This window comes from Photinus pyralis, unplaced genomic scaffold (genome assembly GCF_008802855.1).
Source record: "Photinus pyralis isolate 1611_PpyrPB1 unplaced genomic scaffold, Ppyr1.3 Ppyr1.4_LG1, whole genome shotgun sequence".
Classification (NCBI taxonomy): Eukaryota; Metazoa; Arthropoda; class Insecta; order Coleoptera; family Lampyridae; genus Photinus; species Photinus pyralis.
The window spans coordinates 22202319-22218168 of NW_022170249.1; the positions used below are offsets into that span (position 1 = coordinate 22202319).

A 15850-nucleotide genomic window follows, 5' to 3' on the forward strand; every position below is an offset into this window, starting at 1 on the left:
TGATTTAAACCTTTCATTGTCGTATACCTTACCCAGCTACCAGAAGCACTATGACGGTAGTTTTTATATGTATAGGTAGGTATAGTATTTTTGCGTCTATAAAGATTAGGTACTAAATGTTAAAGTGTATCTGATGCTAGACTTACCAGCCCCTATTTGTTGGATTGCCAGTTGGTCCATTGACTTTCGCTTATTTATTTGAGTGCATTCCTTACAATAAAATGGTTGAAGATTAGTAGCAAAGTTGAAACTTGAAATTTCAAAAGTAGACTAGAAACAATTATTTTTACTGCTAATCTGCAAAACTATTTGTTGCTATAAAGTAATGAATGGAAATACCTAAGCCAATTAAGGGTGCATCCCATTTGTACAATGACCCCATGACAATTACGCTTCATGGAACACACAAAAGGAAAACTGGACTTCTTGAATAATACATACCGCCTATTTTAACAATCACAATAGCTGAGTATGTTAAATTTGTAAATGTAACCCTTCCAACCCCTTTTATAGGGCTGTGTAACCGTATAGTAGTGTAATCAGATTTTGTAGATTGTGTTCATGGCAATCTTTCGAAAGTCCACTTTCCAAAATGCAACCGTGTAAAATAAGAAACGTAGACGTCAACAAAAGCGGTCATTAAAACGAAAGGCAATATTCCGATCCAATCCGAATTAATTTTTATTTGTTAATGGGATTATTATAAAGGATTTGTGACGGTCTTCAATGCATGCATTCATTAACTTTGATGCTTAAAATTACTTGACAAGTTGAATTTCAAGCTCTTAACGTTTACCAATGTCGGCCATCGAAAATCTTTCCAACGTAATTAGATTGAATGGTGCAGGGTATTATTATCATCGTGAAAAATCAGGACAAATTGATATAACCGTTATTCACTAAAAAGATCTATTAAGATCGTAAATGTTTTTAATTATTTTTAAGCAGTTTCCATCTATACGCTAAGCTAATCAACGCCTTTTATTTTATCGCTGTTTGTTTAATATAATGGCTTACAATTAATTAATTTTATCGTTCATCTTCATTATTAATTATTGAAGTAAACGTTGCGCTACCGCGTTAAAGATCATTTATTCTGGATGCACCCTATGCTTACATTTCAGTTTAGGTATATCTTCTAGCTATATTCATTGTTCCGCAATTTCTTTGCAAAGCTCTGAGCGAATCCCAGATTTACCTAAGTGAAATATTCGAATTGCCGTGTTAAAATTAGTGTACAAACACAAAAAGGAAGTAAGTGTTCTCAAGAAAACTGGTCCTATGCCTGTTTTCCAAAGAACAATCACCCATTGAAATTCACTTTCAGATTTTTGAAAACCTATATCTCAAATTCTTTATTATAATTTTATTTCCAGATGCTACCGGGTGGAAATGGAAAAGGTGGATGAAGACAACAAACTTGCTACTCCAAATGAAGACTTTTCACTTCGGGTAAGTTTCCTTTATAGTTTGGTTTACTTGTTTCCATTAGGCAGTTGCCTTGTGTTGGAGATTTATTTAAAAAATTTTAATACTTATTTTTGCGGCGCGCAAGTTCAGAACGAAATAATAACGTCTATTCTGTAATGTTCCCTCTGGTGGAGAGAACATTTAGGGAAAATAACCACTCGTGAAGATGACTTAAAACTTTATTTACAACTTAACTCCATTACACCTCCTCATTTTCCAAAAAAAAATTTTTTGTTTTCTAATTAAATGAAAAATTTTTGTTTGCTATTAAAATAAATGCATATTTACTCTTAATAATAATACAATTTACCTTATCTTTAACCTAATTACATACATTACAAAAGTCATGAACTTATTACATTACATAATTCTATTTCTAGTCTTACTGCTAACACATTACATTTATTTCCGTACCGCTATTACACTTACGTTTTCCCGAATGCATTCGATTGTCACGCTAATTTAATCACTAAAAAATGGTTTCACTCCGTTTTTGCGCACTTTAACTAACTTATTATTTATTTTTAATGTCGCATTTGGCGCATCCTCTTCTATCACCTTATATGGACCGCTGAAAATTGCGTCGAGTTTGCTACCAGTTTCATTCTTGACCAACACTTTGTCATTAAATTTGTACTTAAGACTATTACTATTCCTATCTTACCTATCTTTTCTCTTAACTTTAGATTCGAGCAGATTACTCCTTGCATCGTTCCAAGCGGTTTGTAAACGAAATTTAAGTTCGTGTGCGTAATTGTCAAAATTGTATAATGGCTCTACACCTCCTAGCCTAGCAAATCATGAGGAAGATTACACGGTTTCCCAAAAACTAATGCATAAGGACTATATTTTGTTTCCGTGTGTACGGTGGTATTGAAAGCAAAGCTCCAAAAACCAACCCACGTTGAACAAGTATTTTGAAATTTTTCTATTTGAATACGTAAATAATTATTTAAACTTTTGTGTGTGTTTTCTAAGGCTCCTAGTGTCTCATGGTGATACGCTGCTGAAGTAATTTGTTTTATACCCAAATTTTTGCTGACATCTTTGAATATTTTAGCCAAAAATTCCGTCCCTGCGTCGGTCACGATTTCGCGCGGAACTCCATACCTCAAAATAAAATTATTTGTGAATGCTTTAGCGACTGTTTCTGCCTCTTTGTTCTCAATCGGGTAAGCCTCGACAAATTTGGTTAGTTCACACTGTATCGTTAGAATGTACCTGTTATTTTCGTTACCTTGGTTTAACGGTCCTACTAAATCCAAATATACCTTTTGGAAAGCTTCAGAAGCGGTTGTGGTAATATTTAATGGTTCTCTGTGGGGATTTGAATGTTTATACCGCTGACACATACTACATTTTTGTATAAATTTGGCAATATCGTCTCTAAAATTTGGCCAAAAATAAGATTTTTTAATATTGGCATACATACGATTAATTCCCGCGTGACCTCCCGTCGGAAGTTCGTGGTAATTGTTTAGGATTAATTGCCGTGTTTCTTTACAATCTATTCTCTGTGCTTTGCTTATGACACATATTTTCAACTTAAATTGTGCAAGTAACTTAATATTTTTTCTTAGATGACTCAGAAGCGCTTCATTTTCTATACATTTAAAAATACACAATTGTGGAATTCCTATTCTTTACATAATTGTTGCAAATGTCTCAACTCTGCGTCTAGGGCATGAGCTGATAGACAACGTTGCTTTATATACACTATTTGTGTTTTTGTGTCATAAAATAAATTTCCTACTTGCCTTACACCTTTGGTTAAAGTTATATTTTCATCTTTGGTATTTAAAGCTCTTAATTCTACCGAATTCTGGGGTCGTTTTAATAATTCAACAATGTCCGGTTGATCAGTCCGTTCATTAGTTTCGTTATTAAAATTCGCCCTCGACTCCGATTTTGTTAACAGATTTCTGGTTTGGGACCTAGTCACTGCAAAAATATCATGTGATAAACTTTTTAGATCTGCGGACTCTAATTTAATCCTTGATAAGGCATCGGCTGAGGTATTTTCGCTACCTTTTACATAATTAATGGTGAAATCATATTCTTCAAGTGTTAAACGAAACTTAGTTAATCTAGAGGAAGGATTCTTGTTTCCAAATAAATATACGAGTGGCCTGTGATCTGTAAAAATTTGAAATTTCCGAACAAATAAGTAGGGTCTAAAATGATTGACACTCCACACTATTGCTAAAAGTTCTTTTTCGATAGTTGAGTAATTTGTTTCCGCTTTGTTTAATGTTCTGCTTGCATAAGCAACTGGCTTATCGTTACTATTGCACAAGATCGCACCTAATGCAAACGCACTGGCGTCGGTTTTTAAAATGAACTGACTTTCCGGTGAAAAATCTGGGAACTCTAAAATTGGTTTTTCAGTTAATTTTTGTTTTAAACTTTCAAATGAATTTTGGCACTCTTTGCTCCAAACAAATTTAAAATTTTTTCTCGTTAATTGGTTTAATGGTGTTGCAATTTTTGCAAAGTTTGGAATAAATTTACGGTAGTAGTTAGCAAAAGCTACAAATCTCTTAGTTTCTTCGGCATTATTAGGTACTGGATAATTGCAACGCGATAATTTTACTTGGATCCGGAGAAATTCCATGTGATTCCATATGACCTAAATATAGAAGTTCTTTTCAAAAATTCGCACTTTAACTAATTTGAGATTCACTTTTCTTAATCGTTCTAAAACTTTAACTAAATTTCGATTATGATTTTGCAAGTTGTTTCCGAAAACGATAAGATCGTCGAGATAAATAAAACACGATTCGTAGTTTAATCCCGATATAATGCTATTGTCATGATTCGTGAAAATGAATTTGGACTAATTTTTAATCCCATCGGTAAACGTTTCATTTGGAATTGACCTTTAGCAGTGGAAAATGCTGTATATTTTCTAGATGTTGGCTCTAATTCTACCTGATAAAACCCTTGCGTGAGATCTAAATGTGAAAAATACGTATAGCACCTCCTAGTGCATCGTAAATGTCTGTAATATTCGGAAGTGGAAACTTGTCATCTTCAATATTTTTGTTTAATTGACGATAATCTACGACTATTCGCCATTTTTGGACTTCATTATTACCTAAATTTTTGGGAACTATTAGAATGGGTGATGACCAAGCCGATTTACTTTCTTCAATGATCCCATCCTTAAGCAATTGGTCGATTTGTTTGTTAACTTCGTGTTTTTGAGAGTTTGGTAATCGATATGGTTTAATGTAAGTTGGACGTGCCTCAGGTTTTAAGTTAATTTCCGCTTTAGCCACATTAGTAACGGTAACTTTATCATTTTCTAGAATAAACACGTCGGCGTATTTCGCGCATATTTTCTGGATTGTATCAGATTCTTCCCTATTTAATTTGTCAAAATTAATTAATCCTAATAATTTGTCGACTCTATCAACGCATATCTCGTTAGTGTCAAGGTTATATAAGTTAAAATTTGATAATTTAATCACATCTGGACTAAAATTACCTCCCTATCGCTTGTATTTAAAAATCGTACGGGTACCATATGATTATCTGGTTTAACTATGATTCCGGCAGTGAAAATATCTTTGGAAATTTCTTTTGGAAGAATAACGCACTCCTCTTCAGTTTCAACCCAAAAATGTTTAATAATTTCGCACCTCGATGGAATGCAACTTATTGTATTATAATTCGATTCTAAGGGTATTGTGATTGCATGAGTTTTATTAGAAAGGGATATTGTAAAATTTTCATAATTAATTATAGCGTTGTAGGCAGTAAGAAAATCTAACCCTAAAATACCATCAAAGTTTTTGTTACTTTCGTTAAGAATATAAAATTTGTAAGCGATATTGAAATTCTCCACTTGTAATGGAAGATAAACTGATCCATCTGTTTTGGTGGAACCAGCAATTCCGTTGACTTGGACATTATCATTTATTTGTATAAGTTCATCTTTATTTAAGGATTTTGAAAAAAATATGCTAATTGAGGCGCCGCTATCAATTAAAAATATTAAATTTCTGTGACCATAGAGGATTTGTAAATAATTTAAATCAATGTTACTGGCGTCTACGTGATTTAATTTTTCTTTAGGAACGAAAAAATGTTTCCCTATTTGGCTTATTACTATTTTCAGTTGATTCAGTGCTGAAGGCATTGACTTTTCCGCTATTTCCTGCAGAAGTATTACTTGTGAAATTGGATCTACCATATTGCCGCACAGTATTGAAATTTCTATAATGAGGATTATTAGCACGCGTGTAATTTTTATGCGTATTCATCTGATTCTTCGGAGCATTGTACCTTTGGTAATTTGTTCTATTTTGTGCAAATTGCGATGTTTGATTAGACCACCTATTTTCATAGCGATTTTGACCGAATTTGTTACCTTTCCAATTATTTCTACTAAAATGAAAAAGTTTGAATTTGACGGTTTATTTACCTCCTCATCCTTCGCAACTGTTATTGCATCTTTTAGTTTCGCACAATTTCGGGCTTTGACAATAGTTCGTAACTCGTGATTCCGTAATCCGTTACAAAAGGAATTGATTGCAATTTTTTCGTTAACCGTGATTAATGATTTTAAAAGATCGTCGTCGTTTCCAGCTTGGGCTAATGATAGATCACTTAACAATTGTTCAATATTTTCTGCAAATTGCTCAACCGTTTGACTTTGTTGTTTAGCGTTATGGAGTTGGTTGGCAAGAACAGTGGCGGACTTTTTGGTAATAAAATTTTCACTAATGTCGGCAACCAAGGACTCTAAGTCTCCGTATGACCTATTCAGCCTAACTTTCGCCTGCTCAGATAAACGTGTTTTCAGTATGTATTCTATTAAAACTTTTTGATCTTCCGCTTTTAATAATTTGGCATATAATTTGCTCGAATCTATGAGTTGTCGAGTGGTACTCTCTTTCCCGTCCATACACGGTAAGAGAATGGAAGCAGTTTTCAAACAAAATGCCTCGCCCATTTTGGATTTTTTAATTAATTAACCTATCGTCTATTAATAAATGCGATTCGTTTAAAATATCACCTATTAACCCTATACAGTGTCGTAATTTTTCGACCTCAACTTTTGAAATATTTTTCTGCTCCTCATAAAACCTTAACTTTAGTTTGTTAAATTCTAATATAAGCACTCCTAGCTCTTCTAATTTCCTATTATTAAACCCTAAATCTTGTCGCCTCTCATTATTGTCTTTTTTCCTATTATTTCTAAAAGCACTAACTTTTTCCAAAAATGTTGAAAATTCTGTATTTAGCATAACTCTTTTAAACGGCATTGATTTTACCTATTGTTCAGTTGCCTGATTCAGACCTCGAATTGGCTGGGCGAACTGGAATCTGTAGCATTTCCTGGCTGCGACGTACTTCCCTTCGGATGTGATTTTCTAAACTTCTCTTGCACTTTACGTATGTACAGCACATATAATACAGCTACCACCAGCAGGACGATGATGACTACTACGCCAATTTCGACTAATTTGGAACCTTCCGAGCTCGATTGGTTCGCGTTGTTGTTTCCTGACCCAGCCGCTTCAAAGATAATTTGCTCCTGTTTCTTTGAACACTTCGTGAATTGCACATTGTGAGGTTTATTTTTCTAGTCCTACATCCGTATCACATAATTTTACACTTTTAGGCAGGATCGCCATGTAATGTTCCCTCTGGTGGAGAGAACATTTAGGGAAAATAACCACTCGTGAAGATGACTTAAAACTTTATTTACAACTCAACACCTACCTATATCTACTACATTACGATTATTACTGACTTCACGCAACGCTTTACTTAATCAGTTAATTAATAATTAATTGTCACGTCATGCGCAAATCAATATTTATATTCTTATTCCATTACAATTCGCACTAGTTTTCTAGTAAGACTGTAAGTAGCATTTCTTCTGGAGTGACACCGGTAAATTTCAGAGGTGTAATAAATGTAGTAAGTAAATGAGTTTCTGTAGTGCAACTTCGTATAAAGTACCAAGAACAAAGTATTAGGCGTAAAAGACAAAAATTACCATTAAAAATTCGAAATTTAAGGTCACTTACAGTTCAACTGGAAGTGCCACAATTTTGTTATACAAGGGAAAAAAGCTTTAGATTATAGCTTGAGGTTGTGAGGGAAACAAAAGACCGAGAGTATTTTAACAATCACTTTTTTATAAATTTTTATTTTTGGCTGAACCAAACTAACATGAAACTCAACATTTACTAGGTTCGTAAAAACAGGTGACAAATCGGAAACGCTCTGTGACCGTTGAGTTTTTAATACAGAAACGCCAATAAACTACCTTGTTTGATTAATTACTGAAACTTAGATTAACTAATGGATTAATTTTAATATTCGAATTCCGTCTGTATTCCAATTGTTAAAGAAACATCGGGCAAATGCAGCATCTGTTATGAGCGATGGATGATCTTTTGGGAAAATGTTTCGGAATAAGTTAGATTTATTGACATTTGGAGATCTAAATTATCTTAATTGAGAGGGTGTGTTGGTAGGCAATAAAATTAAGTAGGCTTAAGTTGGTAATTAAAAGTTTATTTATATTAAATTGCTCGAATATCTTCAGAGCTGTCAATCTTGGGGATGAGCTTTTACTAACGCCCATGAGACAATGCAAAATCAGACGCCGTTGGTTTATAAATCTTCTTGGTGAAAGTACCACTGAATCAGGGTTATATGCAAATAATTGAAGTCCCAAATAATAGAATTGTCCCATTATACAAACTATAAACCTTCACAGTGTAGGAAGTGGGCGATTACATCGCATTTTTTCTCTCCCCAGAAGGTGACTGCCAAAATTAAAGGTTTGGGTGCAGTTTCTCTAACTCCACCATCTAAAATTTTAAATCAACTGTAGCGTTGCTAATTGTACGTTAGAAGGGTGTAACAAAATAGTGAAAGAAGAGATTCAGTTTTGGCTTTATATTAATAAAAGCGCGAGAGAGATACTACGAGTTCCTCTCTTCCGAAACTAACCATGCAAGCGGCTTCTTTATGCTATTCGTCCTTTCCATAGCTTACTCGGTTTCTAGTTGTCGTGAGAGGTGAACCGAAAGCTACCGCTTGCGATTATATCGCGCTTCGAGGATCAGGATCGTAATCGAACCCCCTTTTTTGCGCGCTCGCGGAAAATATTTAGTGCGCTTTTTACTGGACTTAGTGCGATTAAATGGATTGGAACTTGTCATAGTTTTTCTTTTCTGGAAGTAAGTAGTATTTTCAAAATTCGACATCAGGACGCTTTTGCACAATTAAGAATAATTTCACGCAAGAATTGTTTAATTCTTTCATTTATGTTACTACCTCCAATGGCGCCCAACGCGTGTTCATTAATTATGCTTTTTTAATAACATTGTTCAACCTAATGTTGGTGAGTTAAATCTCTTGCATCTGCTTAAGCTTAACATAATACTTTACGCAGTCTGCTTCGTTCGGTCATAAAGCTCGAAAATATGATTTTATTAACAAGCCATTTCTCATCATGTCGATGCTTGATTTTTACATCGTAAAAAACATAGATCGACGATTAACAATGTTTCGTACAGCTAAACTTTATGTTCAGGGCATGTTCGATGAAATATTTCGATTTTATCGGTTCCGACGTATACTTTAAAACTTGCGTTAATTCTGTTGCAACCGACTTTTAAGACGCGGTGCTTTTATGTCGTTTATTCGGAATTTAAGAAATGCGAAAAGTGATCTGCATATTTTCAGTGCCCTGCTACGACCATAAAATTTAAAAGAACAGAATTCTCTTGTAAATCAAAATCTCCGAGTTGATTTTACTACCACCAATCGGATATCAAGTTTATCCAAAAGCACAAATTGAACTATTTCCGAGTAAGTAGGTAATATGCAGATTTCCGTATGTACATATTTCAAAATCGGGAACTACGATTTCAAATTAAGTAAAGAAAGATACATCTTTTTATAATTGACTAATCGTTTCGATTAAGATTGCGATAAGGATCGAAGAAAATTTAAATGAAAGAGAACTCGCTATAATTTATGTGTCTTGACAGATGTATATGTTACGGTTAAAAGTAAAAATTCCGGTGAATGTGCATATTAACCGAAGGCACATATTTTCCTACGATGTTGGCTAAGTTTCCCTTCCCATAATTATGGGATATGTGTACATTTCCCGGGGAATGTGTACATTCGCCGATTATTAACATTAACCGTAACATACACACCTCTCACTGGAGGGAATTGTGCGTGATTTAACATACGAAATAACATCAGTACCTAAATCACCACGTCTTCTCATGTTGTATGAGCTTTATGAGTTTTATGATGAAGATCAAGCACATACAGAGAAAAACTTTCAATGCTTTTGACCGAGGTAAAGAGTTCAGGTACTTTTACAATTTCGTGAATTTCTTTACATATCAATCGAAAATGTCGGAATTGTGTCTGATGATCTAACTCTAACACATACAATTCTAATAAACTCGTAGATATGCGTCTTACTTTTATTAGATTTCAATTTCTCCGATGTGGTGTATGGGAAATACTAAACCAAAAATACTAAACCAAAAATACTGCATCCAAAAAATCCAAAAAACAGTTTGTACATTTTTTGTTATCTGGCGTCAAAATATCAATCAATCAATCATTTTATTTTCCATGTAGACTACATATAAGAGTATAGGAACGTCACAAAATAAATAAATAAGATGACAAACAAATACGTGCAATAGCGGAATGCTGAAGTACATAAGGCGCCTTATGAATTGGCGAGATATTCTTTGATACTGTAAAATGGGTGGTCAATGAGATACTTTTTTTAAATATCTTTTAAATGGGCGAAGAGAGGTCAGATTCTTGGCTTCTTGTGGAAGACGGTTGAATAGCTTTATCATCATATATTTTGGTGACACTGCAAATAGCGTTGTGCTGTGCGGAGGTCAGTAGGGTTATTGTGGTAGCGGGTTTTCATGCCCTGGATGATATCCTCGTATATGAACACTTATGCTCAGTTGCACCGACAAAATTAAGCCTTGCATAAAGTTTAGTCGAACTTAAAATCTATGGCAACGATTATTAAGACAATCGTTGCTATAGCATTTAAGTATGCTTAACTTAATACTTAATTTTGACGGTGCAACTGGCCATAAACCTGGTAATTAAATAAGTGACATCACTTATTCCAAATTATCCTATGTAGTCCAGGCGTCAGAGATATTTTTGGCGAAAAAATTCCCAGGGAAGATTTTTTTTTCGTCAATTGCATCGTTTTATCGTCATGAACAATACCATATAAAATTCCTCCAAAAATTCGCCCTGGAAGTATTTTTTTTTCAGTTTGACCAAAAAATTTGTGTTTTATTGCAAAATAACTCAATAACTATCTAGTACGGTCATTTTATGTTGTTTACACAAACAAAATTAATAAAGTTTCGTAACTTTATTTATTTATTTATTTATACCTTTGGGTGTGGTGTTCAAAACTGGCAACTTTCCCCTCTCCTCCACCTGACGTTGTACCCCCCTCATCCCGAAGTTTGGTCTTGGTTTATGGTTTTCTAACTTTTTTGCGAAAACTGTAATAGATACGAAAAAAGACAAGAAAACAAGACATATGACATATTTTTAAATTATTATTTAACGGATTATACCTTCCCTATGTAATTTAATAATAGTTGTCTATAATCGTGAGGTAAAAAACTAGAGTAAAGTTACATTATAAAAGTTGTACTAAAAGGACTACTTAATAAAGGCTTGGTTGTGGTTAATAATAATTCAGGTAGTAGAGTAATTTAAAGTTGAAAATACTTGTGTCGAAAAGCTAAAAATGATCTTTAAGTAATCTTAAATTAGTTATTAATAAGTACTTACAATAAACGGAGATACACTGTGTATGAGATATACAAGAGGGATTTTTTTTAAATATTGATTTATGAAACAAATTTATTCTTCATAGTATTTTTTGCTTGCTTTGAAAGTACCAATAACGTTTCGATTGTTTGTGGTTTGAAAGCAATACGCTATCTTGATTATAATGTAGAATGATAACTTTCAATAAAAAAAAATTAATTTTATTATTTTTCCAGATTTTTATAAATAAATTTTAGATTATCGAAACGTTATTGGTACTTAATAAATTTTTTCATAAATCAATATTTTAAAAAAAATTCCCTCTTGTATACCCCATCGCTTTACACACCGTATAAAGGGCCGGGCGGAGTTTTTGGCATTTTAATTAAAACCCAATTAAGGGCAGGTTGGTTGGAACCACACGATTAATATAGAAACATTACTGCACACGAGGGTCCCTTGGGGGGTTGGTTAAAACATGTTAAAAATTGAGTTACATTTTAAAAAACTTACGTAATACGGTGAAGCCGGAATGTAAAAAATTGAATTACAAATTATATAACAATAAATAGCAAAAACTTACTGTAAGAGGGACAAAGTTGAATTGATTGAATAAATTACATTATTAAGTTAAAATAATAGAAGAACCTTAGCACGTGGAAGACGTGAAAAGTTAGGTTAAGACGCCGAGGTTAGCAAAGGAAACTGTAAAACAAAAATTTTATACAGGATGGTGCAAGAAATTATTGTAAAAATAAGAAGTTTTGATTGAAGCTTATAGTTTTCGCATTTGATGTTAGAAACAGAGAAATCATCACCTTTAAGGAAATTCTCGACTTTTTCCACGTAGTCACTCGTGAAAATAAGGTTATTATCTTTGCCTTTCCGCTTTTATGGATTTTAAAGTTTTAAGAATGTGGCGGTTGAGCTTTCCAGGTGTTAATCTTAAGTTAGTAATTTTATGTAAGCAACTGGCTCTGTATGATACATTCAAGATTGCGTTTAAGTTCTTCCACTGTTTTTTTATTAGCTTTGAAGGGGTTATATTTTAGACACAAATTTAGGAGATGGAACTCCTCTTTGTCAAAGGTGGTAGAACTTAAATTCGATACATTGGAGTGGAAGTTGAAGAAAGAAGCAGGGGTATTCGGTTGAGGTTGGGAATGAAAATTAAGTTTCTTAAGGTTTTTGAGTGTTTGTGATGATAGCATTTTGGGCTCTGGTGGAGTTGGTCTTCGTCTTGATGTTTATGTATTTAGGAAAAAGTTCTTCTTTTAAGCAAGTGGGCTGTTCAACCATATGTTAAGTGAGGTCCTCTTCATTTTTTTAACTCAGTTTTAAATAATTGTGGACTGTAGAAGCTCGGTCGGCTGTGGAATATGAAATTTGGTTGTCCATTCTGGCTCGAAATGGGGGTTCCGGAAAAAATCACCCCTTCTATTGTTTACCCTTTATTGGTTCATCCTCGAATGCCTTTGAAAATATCAAAAAACACAATATAAACATAATCTTCCAAGCTGACAACAATGTTAAATCCTTTCTGTCTCACACAAAAGACCCCATCCTTCTCACCGAAAAAAGTGGCATTTACAAACTTATTTATCCGTTCTGCCAATACTTCTATACAGAGTGGCCCAACGAGAAGTATACAGAGGGCTTTTAGGGTATTAAATTTAGAAATTTCGAAAAATCCTCGAACACGTCAATTTTGTCTTCGAGGGGGACAACTTTTGGAATACAAATCGCGAACCCAAGTCTTCACCCGTCTACGTAGGGAGCTTAACCCCTAAAATTTTAAATGGAATCCTATGGCAAATGGCACATTATTTGAAAGCCAATTTAATCGTGATTACTAATCTGCTTTGCTTTTTAAATTCTATATTGATTCGTTTCGGAGAACTGACAGGTTCACTTAAGTTTAACAAACAAATTGAAGCGTCAAAATAAAATTTTAATAAAGGTGACTTAGATCGCATTTGTTTTGGTTTTTTTAGAAAAAACAATTTCAAATGCGAATATCTCCGAAACGAATCAATAGACGTAACCGTTGACCTAGGAAACTTCACTTACCACCCTTGTAGCTTAATATATAATTAATAGTATGACGTATTTTCGGGATGCATTTTCAGCGAAAGTTGAGCAATGCTATTGATACAAATTTTTCCCGATTTATCAAGTAACCAACTCGCAGCTGCACAATTTGACAATTTTTACTACGTTCGCCAAGTTTTGCAAGAGAATTGCAAGTGCAACATCAATCACCCCCTTGAATCGGAACTTAGTTCAATGTACCGTTAACATATCCGAGATTTTTCCCGCATACCGCGCGGTTTTTTAAAATAACTGCAATCCAGTCAATTTTACGGCCTTTTCGTTACAGTCTTTACAACCTTCAATTTTATTTTTCTATTAGTTCTGCATTCTCCCTTCGCGCTTTAAGATTATCTCCAATCACGTCTGCGGTTCCGTTTTATTATTTGCTAAAATTTGCGCACAACTTTAATCGCAATAAAATTAAAGTTATGCCCAAATAAAAGATTAAAACGAGCGTTAATTATACGTACTTGTACCGGTTTGCAATTGTAAATTGTTACTAAGCATTAACGTCCAAGTACTGCACTTAATAAGTAGTAGGTAACAGATCTCCAAAAGCCATATTTTAACGTCAGCTTTGTGTTCATAATCGTATTAGTGAAAATGAGCGCCATAAAAACAACTTTTCATTATGCACCGATTTTTTTGTAACAAACCATTGCAGAATTGCATAAAAAAATGCGAACCAGCTTGAATGGTAGGTGATTTTATTCAAACAAGCTTGACTATAATTATTGTTGCTTAATAGTTGAACATTGGTAATTAATTAAACTTGTTAGTGTATCCTGAGGTGTGTCATAAATGATTACCTGCAACAAATATTAGTCAATCAGGCATATTCCGACTTCAATTTTCTGCTTTCACTTCATTCAATTAAACTCCAATTAATACTCGATTTTTCTATAGTTTTTGTAAAATTCGCTACAGCAGATAGGATTCAAATTTTTTTCGTGCTTGTCAAATCGGATCACTATCGTTGTCAATGTTGTCAATTAATCCTAATTCTAATCTCACCTGTTTTTGATTTTGTGTTTGTCACTTATAATTGCACAAGAGGTTTGTATTTTAGCGAGTAAATTTGGGTTGTTAAGGTAATGAAAATCTGTTGCCTAGCAATTGGACGAGAAAAACTGTCAACTAATAAAAATGCGCCACCGAAGCTAACCTATATTTTTAGGTTGGTATTAGCAAAATTTCACGTAAAAGTGAAATACCATGTAAAGCACACCTGTGACTTCAGTATGTAAAACGGGTTTTTAATAATAAAAATAAGTATTGAATTTATGAACCTTGAAGAGCCTTTAAGACCTTTTGCAAGATAGAAGACTCTCAATGCACTGAAGAGTTATGAAGTGTCTTGAAGAGTCTATTTCACGTGCGTTAAAGAGATTCCATAAGGGTTTTGAAAGTACTTAAAAGCCTTTAGCAGTTTACACTTGAGAAGTTTTTTAAAGATTTTGCCCGAGATTTTGCCTTTTGGAGCTTTTATGAGTCCTTAAAGGCGCTCAACACTTTTTTAAAGCCTTAAAGTTTTAAAGGCCTTTTAGGATTGCGCGATTAAAGGTTATTATCACTTTTCACCTCCTTCTAAATCCTATTCTCTTATCTCTCCCTCCTCTATCTTTCGCTTTCCTGTAATCAATGTTGTACTGGAATGAATAATGAATCTAAGTTCATCTTTTGTAAAATTCCGATTTCTTTTGTACTCTCGATACAAACTAGAAAAGAAATTAGAATGCTTTGGGGATCCTCAGACACTGGAGGGTAGAGTAGTCTCGTCTTCGCAAACAACGATACATATACATATATGATATTTAATTGCATAAAACAATACATAAATGCCTTCGGATCAAGGTGACATTGAATTAAATGCGAATTTTTAGGACAGCTGTTATTTACAAACCTTAACTTAATCTAATCTCCTTGACAGATAGAAAAATAAATAAATCTAACTTATTTACCTTGCGTTAACATTAACGACAAAGGCAAGAAACTTACAGTTAATTATTATTATTTCAGATAATCATTTGCATAGCCATTTGCCATTTGTTAGATTAGTTGCAGCTAACCGACATATATCAAACAGACCAATTTCAATTTAATTCAAACTTACGTACCCCATTAATAAATGGGTTTCGGATTCCGATATACATACTATATAAAAGAGAGATAAGTAATTAATTAAAATATATGGCATAACCTAAAAAGAAACGTGGTTAACCAAATATGGAATCCCATGAAAATAACTTTACCTTGAAAAGATATCTAAAGTGCCCTCACGTAAATACGTATAGACCCTCCTCGAAATTGTTAAAATTTTCAGGGAGGGCTGTCGAACTTTCTGGTATCCCATATCTTCTAAATTCCATGTTGCTGTGTTATCCTCTAAAACCCCCCCTTCTCAAAAATGATAGCAAAAGTATTAAAGTTTTAACAGTTTGAGGGGAAGTCTAATACCTGGGAA

At 33.7% G+C, this 15850-nt stretch overlaps 1 protein-coding gene across 1 annotated transcript in view; it reads left to right on the forward strand.

Moving 5' to 3' along the window:
* Positions 1 to 8506: 8506 nt before the first annotated feature.
* LOC116169877 (protein Wnt-5b-like) overlaps positions 8507 to 15850 on the forward strand; it is a gene marked incomplete in the record, with an annotated part of 302692 nt that continues 295348 nt past the window's right edge. The window contains 1 exon segment of the mRNA XM_031486062.1: positions 8507 to 8678.